This window comes from Pteropus vampyrus, unplaced genomic scaffold (assembly GCF_000151845.1).
Source record: "Pteropus vampyrus isolate Shadow unplaced genomic scaffold, Pvam_2.0 Scaffold463, whole genome shotgun sequence".
In the NCBI taxonomy this organism is placed as follows: domain Eukaryota; kingdom Metazoa; phylum Chordata; class Mammalia; order Chiroptera; family Pteropodidae; genus Pteropus; species Pteropus vampyrus.
The window spans coordinates 618,500-634,565 of record NW_011889244.1 but is presented as its reverse complement, the minus strand read 5'-3'; the positions used below and the strand labels follow the sequence as shown (position 1 = coordinate 634,565).

At 41.3% G+C, this 16,066-nt stretch overlaps 1 protein-coding gene, 1 long non-coding RNA gene and 1 pseudogene across 11 annotated transcripts in view; 2 read left to right on the top strand and 1 right to left on the bottom strand.

Annotated features, from left to right (window-relative positions):
- The window catches only part of LOC111732495, a 119,087-nt gene extending 107,689 nt beyond the window's left edge, over positions 1 to 11,398 (bottom strand). For both annotated transcript variants that reach the window (XR_002777580.1, XR_002777579.1), the window contains exon 1: positions 11,172 to 11,398. This is a non-coding gene — a long non-coding RNA (uncharacterized LOC111732495). The remainder of the gene's footprint in view (positions 1 to 11,171) is intronic.
- Positions 1 to 16,066, top strand: part of CARMIL1 (capping protein regulator and myosin 1 linker 1) — a 268,640-nt gene that overhangs the window by 74,789 nt on the left and 177,785 nt on the right. The gene's annotated exons all lie outside the window — the stretch shown is intronic.
- Positions 6,817 to 6,935, top strand: LOC111732498 (annotated as a pseudogene).

Genomic DNA, 16,066 nt, shown 5'->3' with positions numbered 1-16,066 from the left:
TGGGCCTTAGACTCTCATTTTCCTGCTCATTAGCACCTCTAATGTGGGGGAGAGGGGTGATTTCAGGCTGACTTGCCACTTGTTAGAAGATTTGGTAAAGAAGGTGATAAAATTAATAGTTTAATTTTGTAATTGGGATGCAAATGGTCAGTGGGCTTGTTCTAGCCTACAGCTCCCAAGTGTGAGTAACTCATCATCTGGGTGTATCTGGTGAGGGTGTGTGCCCACGCACACTGAGGGGCGAGATTAACCTTGGAAATTGGGTGTGGGCAAGTAGCTCACTTAATTATTTTACCAATCACAGTAATCACTTGCAACACAAAGGAAGTCTCATATAAGGAAGTGACCTTTATTTTATTATTTACCTGATATTTATCTGTTTTTGCTTGAGCTTGCTGGTATAGTTCAGGAGTAGGAACTTGAAAGTAAAAACAGAAATGGAGACTCCCTGGGGCACGAGGGAGGGGACAGTGCCCACCTCAGGGTCATAGTGAGGGTCTTAGGAGTTAACATAAGCAAAGACTGAGGTCCAGCCCGTAGTAAAAGTTACATAAATATTGACCATTATTATTGGTCTGCTTTTGAAAATGAATCAGAATTTGCATGGAATTAATAAGCAACAGGTGAGAATCATGATAATACTAGATCATACAATATCTGGATAATGTAAGACAAGACAACATAATATATTAGATAAAACAATATATTGCTATTTAACTTCACTAGCAATACATTTAATAGGTAGACTAGACATTTTTAAATGCTTAGATTTGAGGAAAGTTAAAAGCGTTCATAGTTGTAGACTTAAGTTAGCAAAATACTTGTTATGAACCGAGGAGTAGGCACGCACTGCATTCGGGCTGTGATTTTTCTTCTACAGCCCCTAAGACAATAATTCTGAAGAGCAATGCAGAGACCTAAAGTCCGACTAAGTAGATAGCTCAGACTATCCGGTACTGTGCCCACTGTCCCAGTTTCAGGACAGATGAAACATTAATGTGAATTGTTCTGAATTTTCTAAGAGGTCTACACTTCCTTAAAGAGGATGTATAAACTCTTAAATAGCAATATATATTCTGCAATTCAGCAGCTTTTCAGCCGATGATTTTTATAGCCATCTTTAGATTTGAAGATGTGGAATTTTAAATTCTTACTTGGGGGCATTTCATTCAATTCAGCAAGCCATTCTTCAGATTGGGCTGTCGAAGGTATTGAGCTCCACGAGGCGGGAGGGATGGAACCTAATGTGACTTGTTTCTTGGCTGCAGTGACTTCTAAACAAAACGCACCTGCCATACATGTAGAAGTTGATGACTTTACAATTGTAATGAAAATATTTGCAAGAATGAGGCCTCAGGGGAGAGCATTAAACATATATGCATAGTATGAAATGGAGAGTAATCACCACTTGCGACTGTGGGCCCCCTTTCCTAGTGGGAAATGGCTTCTTTGCCTCTAGCTGTGAGTTGGCAAACAGAAGCTGTCATTTTGGATATCTTTTGGGAGACTGAAAAGGAAACACCAGAGCTATAGGGAAGCAGTTCATAAGAAGCGAAAAAGAGCAAGGACCTTCAGTGACAGGTGAGTGAAAGCAAGTCTTAAGAATGCAAGGCCTCCAAACCTTCTAGAGTCACGTTGTAATTGTGGCATCATAGCTACAATGTGTCTACAGGTGTTGTAAAATAGTCTCGGTATCCACACCGTTGGTAAGTGTTACTTTTGGCCTCGTTCTCTAGAACTCGGGAGTCTTAAGGCTGTAAAGGCCACTGTTTCTTTGGTATGTCTGCTGGTTAAAGCAACTGAAGTTCTGTAATAGGAATGAAGCTTCATGGTATATTAATTTGGTAGGTTTTGAGGGTATTTTGCCCAGACAATGGCATTATTATTTTTCACCTTTGAAGGCAGATTTCTCTGCTTACATATGGCAGGCATTATCAGCAACACAAAAACGAGTCAGAGGGGAATTCTGCTTCCATTGCTCATTGCTGGGGATTTCTTCCTACTAGTGCTGGGGAAGCCCACATGCCCACGTTTGCAAATTCAGCAATCAGCAAGCATTTCCAGGTGCTTGGAACTGTGACGGTTACTGAGCTTCTGTCACCTAAGGACACCCTCCCTATAGAAAATGCATGATTTTATTTCAGAAGACATAAGGAGGGACCTCCAGTTCTTATTTGGAGTCTGCTATGGACTGACTGTTTGTGTCCCCCCAAATTCATATGTTGAAGCCGTAACCCCAGTGTGATGCTATGTAGAAGTGGAGCTTTTTAGAAGCAATTAAGTAATGGTGGTGCAGCCCTCATGATGGGATTAGTGTCCCTGTAGAAGAGACTAGAGAGCTAGATTGCTCTCTTTCTGCCATGTGAGGCCACTGCAAGAAGGAAGAGGGCTCTTATCAGGAACTGATATTGACTGGCACCTTGATCTTGGACTTTCCAGCCTCTGGAACTGGGAGAAATAAACGTTTGTTTAAGCCCCCCAGTCTGTGGTATCTGTTACAGCAGCCTGAGCAGACTAAGACAGCGTCTGTGGGCAGACTTCAAGGGAATCTGTCCTTCAGCCTTTTGTTAAATGTTTAAAAATCATGGTACTATCCATTATGTTTTTTAATAACTTCATCTTTAAGTCAGTTTAAAAAAATATATATATTACCTGCTTAAGATGTATGTCATACTGGGAGTAGTTGGTCACTTTAAAGAAAAGTCTAAAATGGAATAATTGCTGGAGTTGAACATCTGTGTTTTTATTCTAGACGATCTGAAACATGAGTAACGGTGCTGGGAATACTTGAGTCAGCATGTGAATGGAAAAAGGCAATGAGTTCAGTGTCTGCACAGTGATCAGAGGCAATTACGCAGGGAAAGGCAAGCAAGTGCTTGCAGGGGCACCCACAGTGAGGCTTTCGTCTGCCTTGTTCTCTGGGTGCAGGACTCATGATAATTACAGGAGGTATGCAATATCAGCAGAATGTGGGTTAGGAATTAAGAATCAGCAAGCAGACATCTGCGCTTTCTGCGTAGGAAAATCTGCTCTGCGAGACTAGCCAGTGGTGTTGCATTGTGCTGGGAACACCCCCATTCAGCTGTTAAACAGGCGATTGGCTTAAAGGGAGTTTTTTCTAGACTCTTCACATTTTTTAAAGAAACAACCTAGACAACTCTTCAAGAAATCACGTTTTTTGGGGGGGGCTTTTATTATTTGTGTGTTTGTAATTGTGTGAAAGAGTTTTTAGGATTGGTTGTATAATTTGATTTGAAATAAATAAATAGACCTAAAATAAATCTGATGGTGTGCTTTATAAGCGGTATTTAACTAATTTAGAGGCAGCTGTTTGTACTCTGCAGGGAACATTATATTTCAATAATGTTTCACTAATTATCCACTGTTATTCACAAATATTTTACTCATAATTCACCAGAATTTTCATATTAAGGGTAGGAGGCTGGTGGTATTTACCACTGGGCATCACTCTTCCCAGGCTGTCCTTCCAGGGAACTTTGATGGTTACACTGCCAATATTGAAGACAGAACCCAGCCCTGGCCATGAAAGAGTGAGTGCCACTGAGCTGTCTACCCCGGGATGCTGAGTGATGATGAATTGCACCAGCAAAGGCTGGCGGGAGCTCTAAGCCTTTTCTCCCGTCGTCCTTCTCACACAACTGTCTCTATGGTATCCAGATCTTATAGAAGGTGATGGGTTGAAGTTAGTCTGCAAGTTGACTCTCTCATTCCACAGTCTTGTCAGGAATCGCTAGAGCTTTGTTGTTCAATATGCTAGTCATTAGCCACATGTGGCTGTTTAAATTTAATATATTAGTTACAATGAGGTATAATTAAAATTATGTTTAAATTAAAAATTCTTCTGTTGCCGTAGCCACATTGCAAAAGATCCATAAGCCACATGTGGCTAGTGGCTACCATATTGAATAGCACTGCAAGTTCTTTTGGGCACTCACATCTATAGAGGGGCAAGGGCATGCCCAAGGTCACACAACTAGTCAGGGCAGAATCAGGAATTTGCATAAGTTTGGCAATTTTTCTCATATATCATTCATGTAGCCTTCCCATTTGGGTATCTCAACTGGAACTAAATATTTTGTTCCTAGATAATCTACATCTTTCTTCCAAACTGTGAGAGACTCAGTAATAGAATTAGAAATTAGTTCTTACTACATAATTCTAGTTTTACAATATTTATGATTCATCTTAGGCAGTTTTTTGTGTGTACGTACCATCACCTATAGTACAGTGGCAGTTAATCTTACACACCATATCTCGTTCACCCTGGTGTTGTGATGCCCATCGCATAGGTATATGTGGGGATCTAGATAGGGATCTAGATTCTCAGGGTATTGGAGTTGGAGGGGACTTTCAAGGGCATCTAGTTTAACTTTGCACACTCCTGTACAATATTCTTGACAAGACTGTTGATGGTGAACGCCCAGCCTCATAAAAGAGTTCACTTCTTTCTTCGACTTCTAATTGATCTTGGGCTCACTTTGTTTATATTAAGTTAACATGTCCCTCCCTTTAATTTCTACACATTGGTCCTAGTTGGCTCACAGAAAAAGATTTGCTCCTTCTGATACATGCAGCCCTGTAAATATTTGAAGACTGATTTCCTGTCTCCTGATGTCTCTTCTCTATGCTAAGTAGACCTAGTTCCATCAGCTCTTCCTCATGTGGCATGTTTTACAAACCTCTCACCACCCTGCTTGCATCTGCCTGGACCAGCTCACATCTGTGTGATTGAAAGTTTCTCCTCTCACCTGAATGTATGTCATGGCTAGATACATTTGGAAAATCTGAATAAGCCATTTTCGAGGGAAAAAAGTGGCTGGTAGTATTTACATGTAGGAAATATATTAACTTAATTTCCTTTGGTAAGAAGAAAAATAGTTTTCTGTAATAAATATGTATTACTTTTATAATCAGAAAATATTCAATTTTAATAAAAATAATACTTCTGTTTATAGTCAGTATATTAGGTAGAGCTTGGATTTAGTGATTAGAACAAAAAATAATGTTCTGTCTCTCCCTCTCTCTCCTTTTTTTCCTTTCCCCTTGTCCATTCCATGTGTTCACCAGTCTTTGTGCTTGCTGTGTGTCAGGAACTGTGGCACTGGGGACACAGTCATGGACAGGAGAGTGAGTTCATCTCACTGTTAATGAATTCTGTTGACAGCAGGAAGGGTGCAGTAGAACCATATTTAATTCTCTGTAATGGCATTTGTCAACTGTGTTGGATCCTCAGCAGGTCTTTCAGTCTGTTGTTTGTGAATTTCTGAAATGGGAGTGGTTCTTGCAGCAGCTTCCTTTTAGGGTTGTCATAAGACTTAAAATCAAAAGAATAGAACACAGTAGGTGAGGTTTCTGTGAAGGCCATGGCTGCTGCTGTTGCTGTCATTGTTACTGGTGAGTAATATGAATAATATTTTTTTAGGGAGGTAGAGTGACTGATCAGCCACAATAATTCCCCCTTTTCACGTATTTCTTTCCCTTATCTCATGCTTTCGGTATTTAATTTAAAAAGTTTCAGATGTGAAATAGACTGTTTCCCAGCATGGTGGTAGTGATGATTTTATGATGACACAGTATCCAGCGTGACGTACTACACTACTCACTCATTTAATTAGTGTCTTCATAACAACACTAGCAGACAAGTGCTGTAATTAATTTCCACTTTCTAGAAAAGGAAACGGAGGCACAAGGAGGAGACAGTGATCTGCCCAACATCACACAGCTAGTGAAGGGCCATGTTAGATATCCAGTAATCACTCTGGTAAGGCTCTGTTGTTGTTGTTGAAATCTGTGAAACTAATGGAGCAAAGAAGTGATACTCTATGTGAATATGAAAAGTAACCTCTGCAGTTGATTTAAGCTGCTACTTTGAGGCAGCCACTATGCCGAGAGCTGGGTTTATGCAGGGGATGAAGTCATGGTCTCCTCCTGAGCCAGGCTAATGGGCAAAGCCGCCATGATTTGTTGGAAGGGTTGATATTTTAATGTAACCAACTCCATTGGAATAGTTAGAAATGAAGAGTTTCAGTAAAGGAAAGTTATATTACATATCTAATTTTCCTTAAAAGAAGGCTGTACACAAAACAGTTGCTTTTTGTGGGGAGGATGGGGGCACTGTTTGTGACAAGATAAATAATTCCAGCAAAAGAGCACTACCTGTTTGGAAGTGTCTTACAGATTTATTTTGTTTTGCCTTACCAGAGGAAAATAATTTGGGGGAAATACATCAAAGATTGTTTACTTTAATCATAGACTATATTCTGATTAATGGCATCTCTTAGACTGTTTATGGTAAAATGTGTCTAATAACATTTCCCAAGGCATCTTATCACTTAAAAAAATATTTTCCCTTCTGTATTTACCTCTTTTATCTCTTTCAATTCTTTCACCTAAATTTACTAACACACCACAAAAAGTGCAAAATAAAACCTCAACAGGGACCATGAGCTTGCCCAGGTGGCTCACATCATAATTTAGCACAATCAGCATTTCCAGGAAAAGAAATATGGCCTGTAAGGTGCAGTCCAGCTAGTGCCTGGTTCTCCCTGCCCATTCTGATTGTTAGGTTCTCTACATGAGACTAATGTGCATCTTCCTGGATGCTTTTCCTTCCCACTTGTCTATGGAAGAATTAGAATCAGTCTTCCTGCCATAAAGGTTGCTTAGGGAATTAAAAAGGGACATCTCAAGTCCCCCGTTATTCTAAGATGCTTTACACAGATTATGTCCCTGTCCCTGGCTGTGATTAATGGTATTGGCCAAAGATTTTTTCAGGATTAAGACTGGGAATTTTTTGTCTATGGCCATGACACCCTGAATGTGCCTGATCTCGTTTGATCTTGGAAGCTAAGCAGGGTTGGGCCTGGTTAGTACTTGGATGGGAGACCACCTAGAAATACCGGGTGCTGTAGGCATTAAAAAAAAAAAAATAAAAGACTGCGACTTTCTTGGTCTCATATCTTGAAGCTCCTTTTAAAACTTATAACTTGGGGGAATTTTTTAAAAATTTAGTTTGAAGGGAATGTGCACTTCTGTAACATTGACCATCAAAGTGACAAGCCAGCTGTGATGTAGCATGGCTGGCAGCTGGCTTTGGGCAGGTAACCTTTAGCAGGGCAGAAACAGCCTGGCATTTTTAGCATTTAAAAAAAAAAAAAAAATCAGCATCTTCATTGTCATCAGGAAACATGTACAAAGCCCTTGCCCATGTTTAGCATTTTGAGTTATTGCTAAGATGGGGGATGAGCTGGAATGTCTCTGCTCAGTCAAAGGAAACATCAGTTCAGACTTGCCCAGACTGGTTAAAAGAGCAGGCTCACCGAGTTACCCTTAAGAAGCCCTTCTAAATTCCAAAGAGCATATTTTCCAAGATTCATGATATAGTTCTAATGTTGTTCTTTGCCTACATATTGAATAGTACTTGGGCCGCATAAATAGTGTATTTAGCATAGTATTTATGCTTATTTCACAGGAACTAGCACATACTTGAACAATTTTAAATTATTTTAATGGTTTATATTTGTTTCATCTTTGCTTTTATAACATTATTGTGTCTCAGCTTTGATCTAATGATGTCGTTTAGGGATGCAGTCACCAATTTTAATATTCTTCCTCTAGGGGAAATAATATAATTACATTACATATATGCTGTAATGTAATATATGTGTTGTATATTATGTAATATGTATTGTGTGTTATATATATGTATTGTATATTATGTCATGTGCTGCATGTTATATATATGTTGTTTGTTTTATAGTATGTTGTTACATATGTATAGACAACACTGATGATCCTCTAATCCTATAGTTTGTAGAAACACATTGAAACACACCAGTGATTTGCAGTGTAGGAATGCAGGCCTGCTTGCTTATAAAATGAATAAAACTGTGTTCTTTTGCATCTATCACCGTGTTCCTGGGACTCAGTTTCCTCATTCTCAAAATTGAAGGAATTAAATGGACAATTTCAGAGGTTAGCTCTAAACCGATTGAATTACCCTACTAATCTCTTGGGTCATACAGGTTAGTGATATAACTTGGGTTAGCCTGAGTATTTCGAAGCAACATTAATGAAAGCTCATTCTCTGGCTGTCGAGTGAGGAGAATTCATGAATGTTGCCTGTCATTTGAGTATGGTTTGCTGATGAATAAGCGAACGCCATTGTTCTGAGGCCACCTGACCGACCACTGCATCCTCTTCACCAGTCATTGTGGAGCCAGAATCTGCCAGACCATAGGGACATTGCTAGGACACGTGGAAGGTCTGAGACACAGGGCCCAAAGGACAGACACTGCCACCAACTCTGCTCATTTCATCAGCATTTCTGAGACCAGGTCTCAGCTCACTTGAATTTGGCAACTAAGGATTTGCATATAGATTTTTTTTTTAATTCTCTTTTTTATGTCTTCCTAATTCTTGTTCTTCTTTTCTGACTACACTGTAGCTTTATGCTATGAAATGAACTGTAATCTCTTTCTGCCTTGATTTTCTCATCTGAAAAATGGCGATACTAACACCAGCCTTTTCATTTCCTGTGATCTTGGGAGGAATAAATTGCTTAGAGCAGGAGGGTATTTCTATTATAATAATAATCTTCTATATTTTTATATGATATTTAAAATGTTAGCATTGAATAAACATCAGGGAGGGAAATCTCATTTTGAATGACATTGTTAGAATGATGGCCTAGAAGATATTAGAGTTGTATGCAAAAAATAAGGAACTATGTTTAAAAACTGTTAAGACCAAGCTAGCTACTGTTTCTTTTCAAAGAATATATGTAGAAATAGGATAATTAGATGGCAACTGTATGGCATAATAAAAAATAAGAATGTTTACTGTAAGATTTTACAAATCTATTTTGTGTGTATCATTTTAATTCAATTTTAAGAGAAAAAGTCTAACATATGGTTCGTGAATGCTTCACTGGGTTGTGATTTTATTTTCTCTAGATCTCTCTGATTCCAGATGGTAGCCACTAGCCACAAGTAGCTATTTTAATGAAAAATAATTAGAATTAAATAAAATCAAAATTTTCAGTTACTCCATCATATTAGTCACATTTTAAGTGCTCAGTAGCCACATACAGCTAGTGGCTACTGTATTGGAGAGGCCAGATACGGAACATTTCTGTAAGGTTCTGTGAGAGAGCCCTGCTTTAGAGGAACTAAGGCAGAGGAACATCCCCACTCTCTTTCCCAAAGTTGCTTTTAAAATTTAAATATGGTCACTGGCTTTATATTATATATGTATATCGGCACCTGGTCTTCCTAGGTGGTCTCCCATCCAAGTACTAAGCCCGACCCTGCTTAGCTTCTGAGATCAGATGAGATCGGGCACATTCAGGGTGGCATGGCTGTAGATTATATTATTATATTTTAAATGTTCATTTAAAATTATTGAAGAAAACAGAAGTTGGGCAGGAAAGCACAACTCACTGCAGAACGTTATTTTCTCTACTAAGAACAAACGAGCCCTTAGTTTGATCACCTTCAGAACAGTCACCCTTGGAAATCCTAGAACTAGTTCTCTGCTCTCAAGTTGTACTTCTTTCATACATATTTTCTTGCTTTACTAAATAACATATCGCCTAGATCATTCTAATAGTCACTTAATCACGTGCCATCTTGAATTGTTATGTAATTATTTTCATGGGTGTAAACCAAATTATTAACCTTTAGCGAAAACCATAATCTCTTATATTCAAAATTCACTCTACCCACCAATGCAGCTGCATTCCATCATCAAAGTATATCCAGAATCTGACCACTTCTCCCCACTCCCTCTGACCGCTGTGGTCTCAACCATCATTGTCTCTCCGTGAATCATTGCAGTTGCCTGCTGGCTGGTCTCCTGCTTCCACTCCTGTCCTCTCACCCTTTCCAGTATGCTCTCAACACGGCAGTCAGATCATTTTAAATGAGTCACATCACTGTTGTGCTCAAATGCTCCGGAGGCTTACCCTTGTATTCCAAGGAAGAGCTGAAGTGTGGACAGAGGCCTCTAAGGCCACACAGATCTCAAGCCCCCTGCCCCCACCTTGTCACCCTTCTGACCTCACCCATGCCTATGCTCCTCAAGCCACAGTGGGCTCCTCTTTATCCTTCAATTCCTGCAAAGATATTCTTGCCTCAGAGCCTTCGCATTTGCTGTTCCCTCTGCCTGGTCCACTTTTGTTTGGTATGCTCATTCCTTTACTTCTTTTAGACTAGTTTCAGCGTCACTTCATGATGAGGTCTCACCAAACTATTTAAAAATGCCACCTACCCACTACCCTAATCCCTAGTCCCCTCACAGCAATCACTGTTCCCTTTCCCAATTATATTTTTCTCTATAGCACTTATCACCATCTGGCATACCATATGTTTTACTTATTTATTTGTATATAGTCTGTCTCTTCCTGGTAGAACATATGCTACTTGAAGGGAGGGCCTTATGTCTTTTTATTCTTAGTGTCTAGCACAAGGTAGGCACTCAATAATTATTTAATGAATGAACAAATGAAATAATTACTCAGATATTTAATGGCAATTATGACAAATGCTACAAAAAAGAATATGATAAGATAAATGCATTTAAAAGGGAATGATATGTTTTTGGGAAGCAAAGAGTGCAAATCTAATTGAAATTCACTTTAGCCAGATATAGAGAAACACAAAGACATCTTCTGTGTAATCCTGCCTGTATCACCATTCCTCTCTAAGATCACTCTAGTTTCGGGCACTGCTTTCTGCCTGGCTCTGCGGGGGGCCCGAATTCCTCCCCATCCCACTCCTCAGGGGCTGCACAGATGGGCATTTGAACCAGGACTCTGGGAGCTGTACGTGGCAGTTGCGAAAAGAGAGAACTTAGGGCCCCAGTCTTGACTAGTCCTTCTGCAGGCCTGCCAGTCCTTTGTTGTCCTGCCACAGCACACTCAGGCAGAAGGAGCCTCCTGGTTTTGGAGCTGAGCTGCCATGCGTTTGTTCAGAGGGAGCAGGGGCTATGGGTGAAGGACTTGACCTTGGGAGGGGAGGTGATGAGTTTTAGAAATAGAGAGGTGGGGAGTCCCCTGCCCCATGCTAGGAAGTAGCTGATGGCAGACCCCGGCCTGTTTCTGGCAGAGTGAGGGGAGTGGTCAGAGCGATAGAGACTGAGGGGTCACTTACAGTTCGCTGGTTCTCACCAAGGCATGGAAGAGAGGCCCCGCTGGCTGCGTAGAGAGCCTGAGTTACTAATTTCTGCATTGAAGGGCGTAGCAGCAGCAGTGTTTGTGACAAAAGATACCAGTTTTTCACTTCCTCCCATTGTGCAAGGGCTGGGTTTGGTTTAAAAAGTTCTGCCCCAAAGTTTCACTTTATCTTGAAACTGAGCCAATTTGGCAAAATACTCAGTTGGAGTTGTTTTAATAGATGACTGATGTTTTTACGTTCTCTGGGCAAAATACTTGTCCACAAAGCAAATCTCTTTTATCTGAAGCTTCAAGAAAGAAAAATAGGCTCTATTTTAAAAAATTAGTTTTTCTTTCTTTGGATGAAAGGATGTCTTTTCGTTAAAAAGCCCTGGCTTTTTAAAATCTGTCTCATCAGTACTCTGACCCACCCTTTGTAAATTGTGTAGTCTTGTGGCTTTAACTCTTGCCCTGTTGGCACAGTCAAGGGCAAAGTCAAATATAGAAAGCCATGGGATACCTGAAATGAGTTATTAAAATAGATTTTGCTTACTCTTCACCCATTGCTGGAAATGACACTACCAGCCCGAGGGAGCTGCAGAAGACCAGAGCTGGCACCCCATCTTTCTTAAATGAATTTGTGAGTGAAGGTCTTTGAACACAGTAGGCAAAGGCAGCCCTTGACACTTGTCCACCTTCCTCTAGGAGGTTATCTGTTTCTCTTCATTTTGGCAGGTGAGCTGGGAATGAGCTGTGTCAAGTAGGTTGAGGTGAGCTGCAAACAACATACTTCGGGTACTTTCCTTCCAGGATATGACTATGAAATAGAAGGTAGTGCCAGTTATGTGGGAGGCAGTGGGAATAAACAGGTGTAATGACATTTTTATAATTAGATTCACAGGCTGTAGCAACTTTTTACCTCTAAAATCCCGAGTGTTCACAGCTGGAAAGGGGGAGGTGAGGAATAGCAGTAACCTTGTTGTGTTTATTCATTCAGCAGATATTTGTACACCAACTTTGTGCTAGGCACTGGGAAATACAGCTTTGAGTAGGACAGATATGGTCTCTACTCCCAGTACCTTATGGTCTGGTGGGACTGGTAGATATAAAATATGTAATGTCACCAATAATTAAAATTAGGTATTACTAAGGAAATGCACATATACTGTGAGAACATATGATAGGGGTCCTACTGTATTCTGGACTTTCTTTGGGAAGTCCTTTAGATTGGGATCTGAAGGATGAGTAGGTGTGAACCCGATGAAGGTAAAGAAAGTAGAGGGCAAGGAGAGCATTCGAAGCAGAGGGTGGGGCAGGAGGCCTCCCCTTGGACCAACAGAAGGCCAGTGTGGCTACAGTGGTGGAGGGTTGGGGAGAGGGAGTGAAGTGAGGTTCAGGTGGAGGTGGGGACCAGTGTAGTCATGAAGAGCCATCGAAGAGCTTAAGCAGAGAAGAGAAATGACAATGTTTGGGATTTTAGAAGGTCACTTCAGGATCCTGTATAGGCAGTTGATTGGGTGAGGCAAGAGTGGGCCCGTTGGAGGCTCTTGCAAGCTGTATGGGAGCAGGATGAGGGTGGTTCAGAATGGAGCCACTGCAGTGGAAATGGAGAGAAGCAAGTGGACTTAAGAGACATTTAGACTGCATCGATCTTGATGAGTGCTGAGATAACGAGTGAAGGTGTCAGTGCCTGGATTTCTGGCTTGAGGAACTGTGACTGGCCATGCTCATTAGTGAGCTCAAACTGTTGGAGGAGTAGCAGATTCTGGAAGAAAAATAATAAGTTCAGTCGAGGATGTGATGAGTTTCAGGGTCAGACATTCAAGTAGAGTTAGATAAGTAGATCTGATGATCCAAGAGAGATCTGGTCTGTGCCTGACTTGGGAGTCACCTGGGGTTGATTGCAGTCAGAGGAGAGAATAGGAGGTAGCAGGGAGTGGAGATGGTCCTGCAACTAGAAATGACCAGAGATGGTGGAAACCTGTAGGAAAAAGAATTCCAAGCATGAAGGGCTCTGGCTCTGCCAGTGCCAAGGAGAGACCTAGTTAGGAAATGCTGAAATTAAGCGTTGGGTTAAGCAGCAAAGAGGTGACTGAGACCTCAGCAGAAGCCATTTCGGTGGGGTGGTGGGAACAGAAGCCAGTTTTGAACAAGAGGAGTGAATTTGAGGCAGGAAAATGTAGATAAGTGTAGATCCTTTTTAAAGAAGTTGGGTTAAGAGAAAGGAGGAAGGGGGTTGGAGCCAGAGGTGTGTAAAGTCCAGGGCAGAGCTCTAGATCGTGATGTCTTCATATTTGGATATTTAGATATTGAAGGGGATACCCAGTCACTTAAGTTTCCTGCAGAGGTGGGTGGGATGTAATCCAGAGCCAGGAGAAGGGATGGCATTTACCTCTAGAGTGTCAGAAAGAGAAGAGGAGAGAATGGACAGAGCTTCAGGGTCAGACAGGTGTGGAGGTTTCAGGTGGGATGGTCAGCGATACCATGCTGATAATTTCTGTTTTCTCGGTGAAGTAGAAGGCAGTCATCTTCCCTGATGAGAGAAGTGGAATCAGCTTGCTGGTTAGATCTCTTGGCAGCCAGCACTGCAAGCACAGAGAGAGTGGAGGTTTTTCCTCTGTGAGCATAAGGACAGGATGAGGAGCACAGAGGCTGGAGGTATTAATAGTGAAGGAATGTTTTCCATGGGGTGAAGATTGGTAAAGGCTGGTGGAGAGGGAGGAGGTAGACTGGATGGATGGTCAATGACCCTGCAGGGTCAGGGGGCTGGAAACAGACTGGTGGGGCAGCCAAGAAGGGGAGCAAGATTCTAGTGCTTCTCTAATTGTAACATGCATGTGAGTCACCTGGATCTTATTAAGATGCAGACGCAGATGGGCAGGTCTGGGCCAGGGCCACACATTCTGCATTTCTAACACTCTGATGGGGTGCCAGCCCCTTTCGCACGTGAGTCACACTCTGGGGAGAAGTTAGAAGTAGAAATTCAAGGAGTGGGATGTCTGAACTAGAAATCATAGAGGTGGTACAGTTTTAAGCAATAGATAAGACAGCCTGTAGTATGACAGAGTGGACCAGAAGGTCAGGGAATGAGAAGGCCACCTGATCGTTGAGTCTCAGGATGCATGAAAATGATGCTGAAACACTTATTCTTAGCAACAGTAGCCTAAGCACCTTGTCCATGTTGATTACTTATCATGTCAACCCCCAGTGAGGTCTGTATTATGATCCCTTATTTTATAGGTGGGGAAAGTGAGCCACAGATCACCCATGCTGTGAGTGCTGGAGTCAGGGTTGAAACCAGAGCAGTACCACTCCAGAACATTCTCAGAGCCCAGTGCCCTTAGGTGAATGGATGCACTACTGACCCCTGATTACAGAAGTGGAGTGGGTATAGAGATTTTGAGCCAGGAGTTAGCATCATCTCTGAATAAAGTTAAAAGTGTCTAAGAGTGCTAGGGTTTTTACACATTATCCAGTTTCATCCTCACAATTGTCCTATGGAAGTTATGCCCATACACATTTTACAGATAAGGAAAATAACATTCAGAGGTGTTACATAATTGACAAATGGGCACTTGGCAAGTGAGTTCAAATTGGTCTGAGTCCAAAGCCTATTATTCCTTCATACCAGCTTTCACTATATTACCACACAGAAATGGAAATTCTCTTCTAATTCTCAGGTAGGCTGTAGTTACCACGAGAATAACCTCCCGTGCACAGACTGCAGCTACATCCTAGAGATGGTGAGCTGTGAACAGAGCTGAGCCCAGGAGACTGGCTGTCTTGGCTTGGCTCTGTCTCTAACTAGCAGGTTTGCACATATCTCTGTAGGTCTCTGGTTTTATCCCTATGCATCAAGTATGAGGAAAATTATAATGGTTCCTTTTATAGTAATGCCTACATACCTGGATTTCTTGATATAATCACTCCAAATCTTCTTTTCTCTCTACTTCTTATTTCTGAACTTAATGTAGAATCTCTCTCTGGTTGCTTATGTAACAGTATTAAATCTAAATCAATCTCCTACCATGTGCCATGCACACATCTGCAAAATGGAAGACTATTTCACAAATTTGCACTAAGAGAAGGAAGGAAAATGTGTGCTTTTTTCATTGGATGAGAATGCTAATATAACAGAAGGGGAAGAATAAGGAAGTGACATTTGTGTGTCTTGGGCTTGAGAAGATGAGACAAGGCAAGGAAACATGGCTGAGAAGTGGAAGCAGTGTGGGTTGGGAAGCAACCGCAGCCCTAGAATTCTAGTAAAGACAAGTGAAATGTCAGTTGTTAGCTATTATAATTGTTTTTGCCTAAGGATATGTGTTTATGTGCCAGGTCTTGTTCTGAATACCCCATGATGTTATCTCAGTAGGTGATAATGCGGCTATATTTTTCCAGATGAAGAGACTGCAGTAGGGAGAGGCGAGAGACCTGCCCAAGGTCTCACAGCTAGTAGTCATTGGTCTAGTGGGGATTCATACCCAGGCTTACTGCCTCTGGAGCCAGCGCTCTTTGTCACTAAGCCATAACTGTCACTTGTCTTTCCTTTAAAGTAATCGTGTGGTCTCTGTTGGGCACCAAGCCCAGGACAGGGGCTTCTCGCCTTAGCTTTTGAATCTTGAGAGGAGTCAAATGTAGATGAAAAGTGACTGGAGTCCATTCACTCTACATGAGCAGCCAGAAGGGACTCCTCTCTCGTTCTTGCTTCTCAAATCTGTAGAGTTGATTTGGTTTCTGTTCCTCTTGAGCTCTGGTTGTTTGTTTTCTTTTTTGATTACGATAACTACTCATTTCCTTTAAATAAATTTGTGCTTAAAATTCTTTTTCTTAAAACAAAGAGCCCCAGTGGATGCAGATGAATTGTTTAAACTGGCCAGCACTGTTTCCTCATCT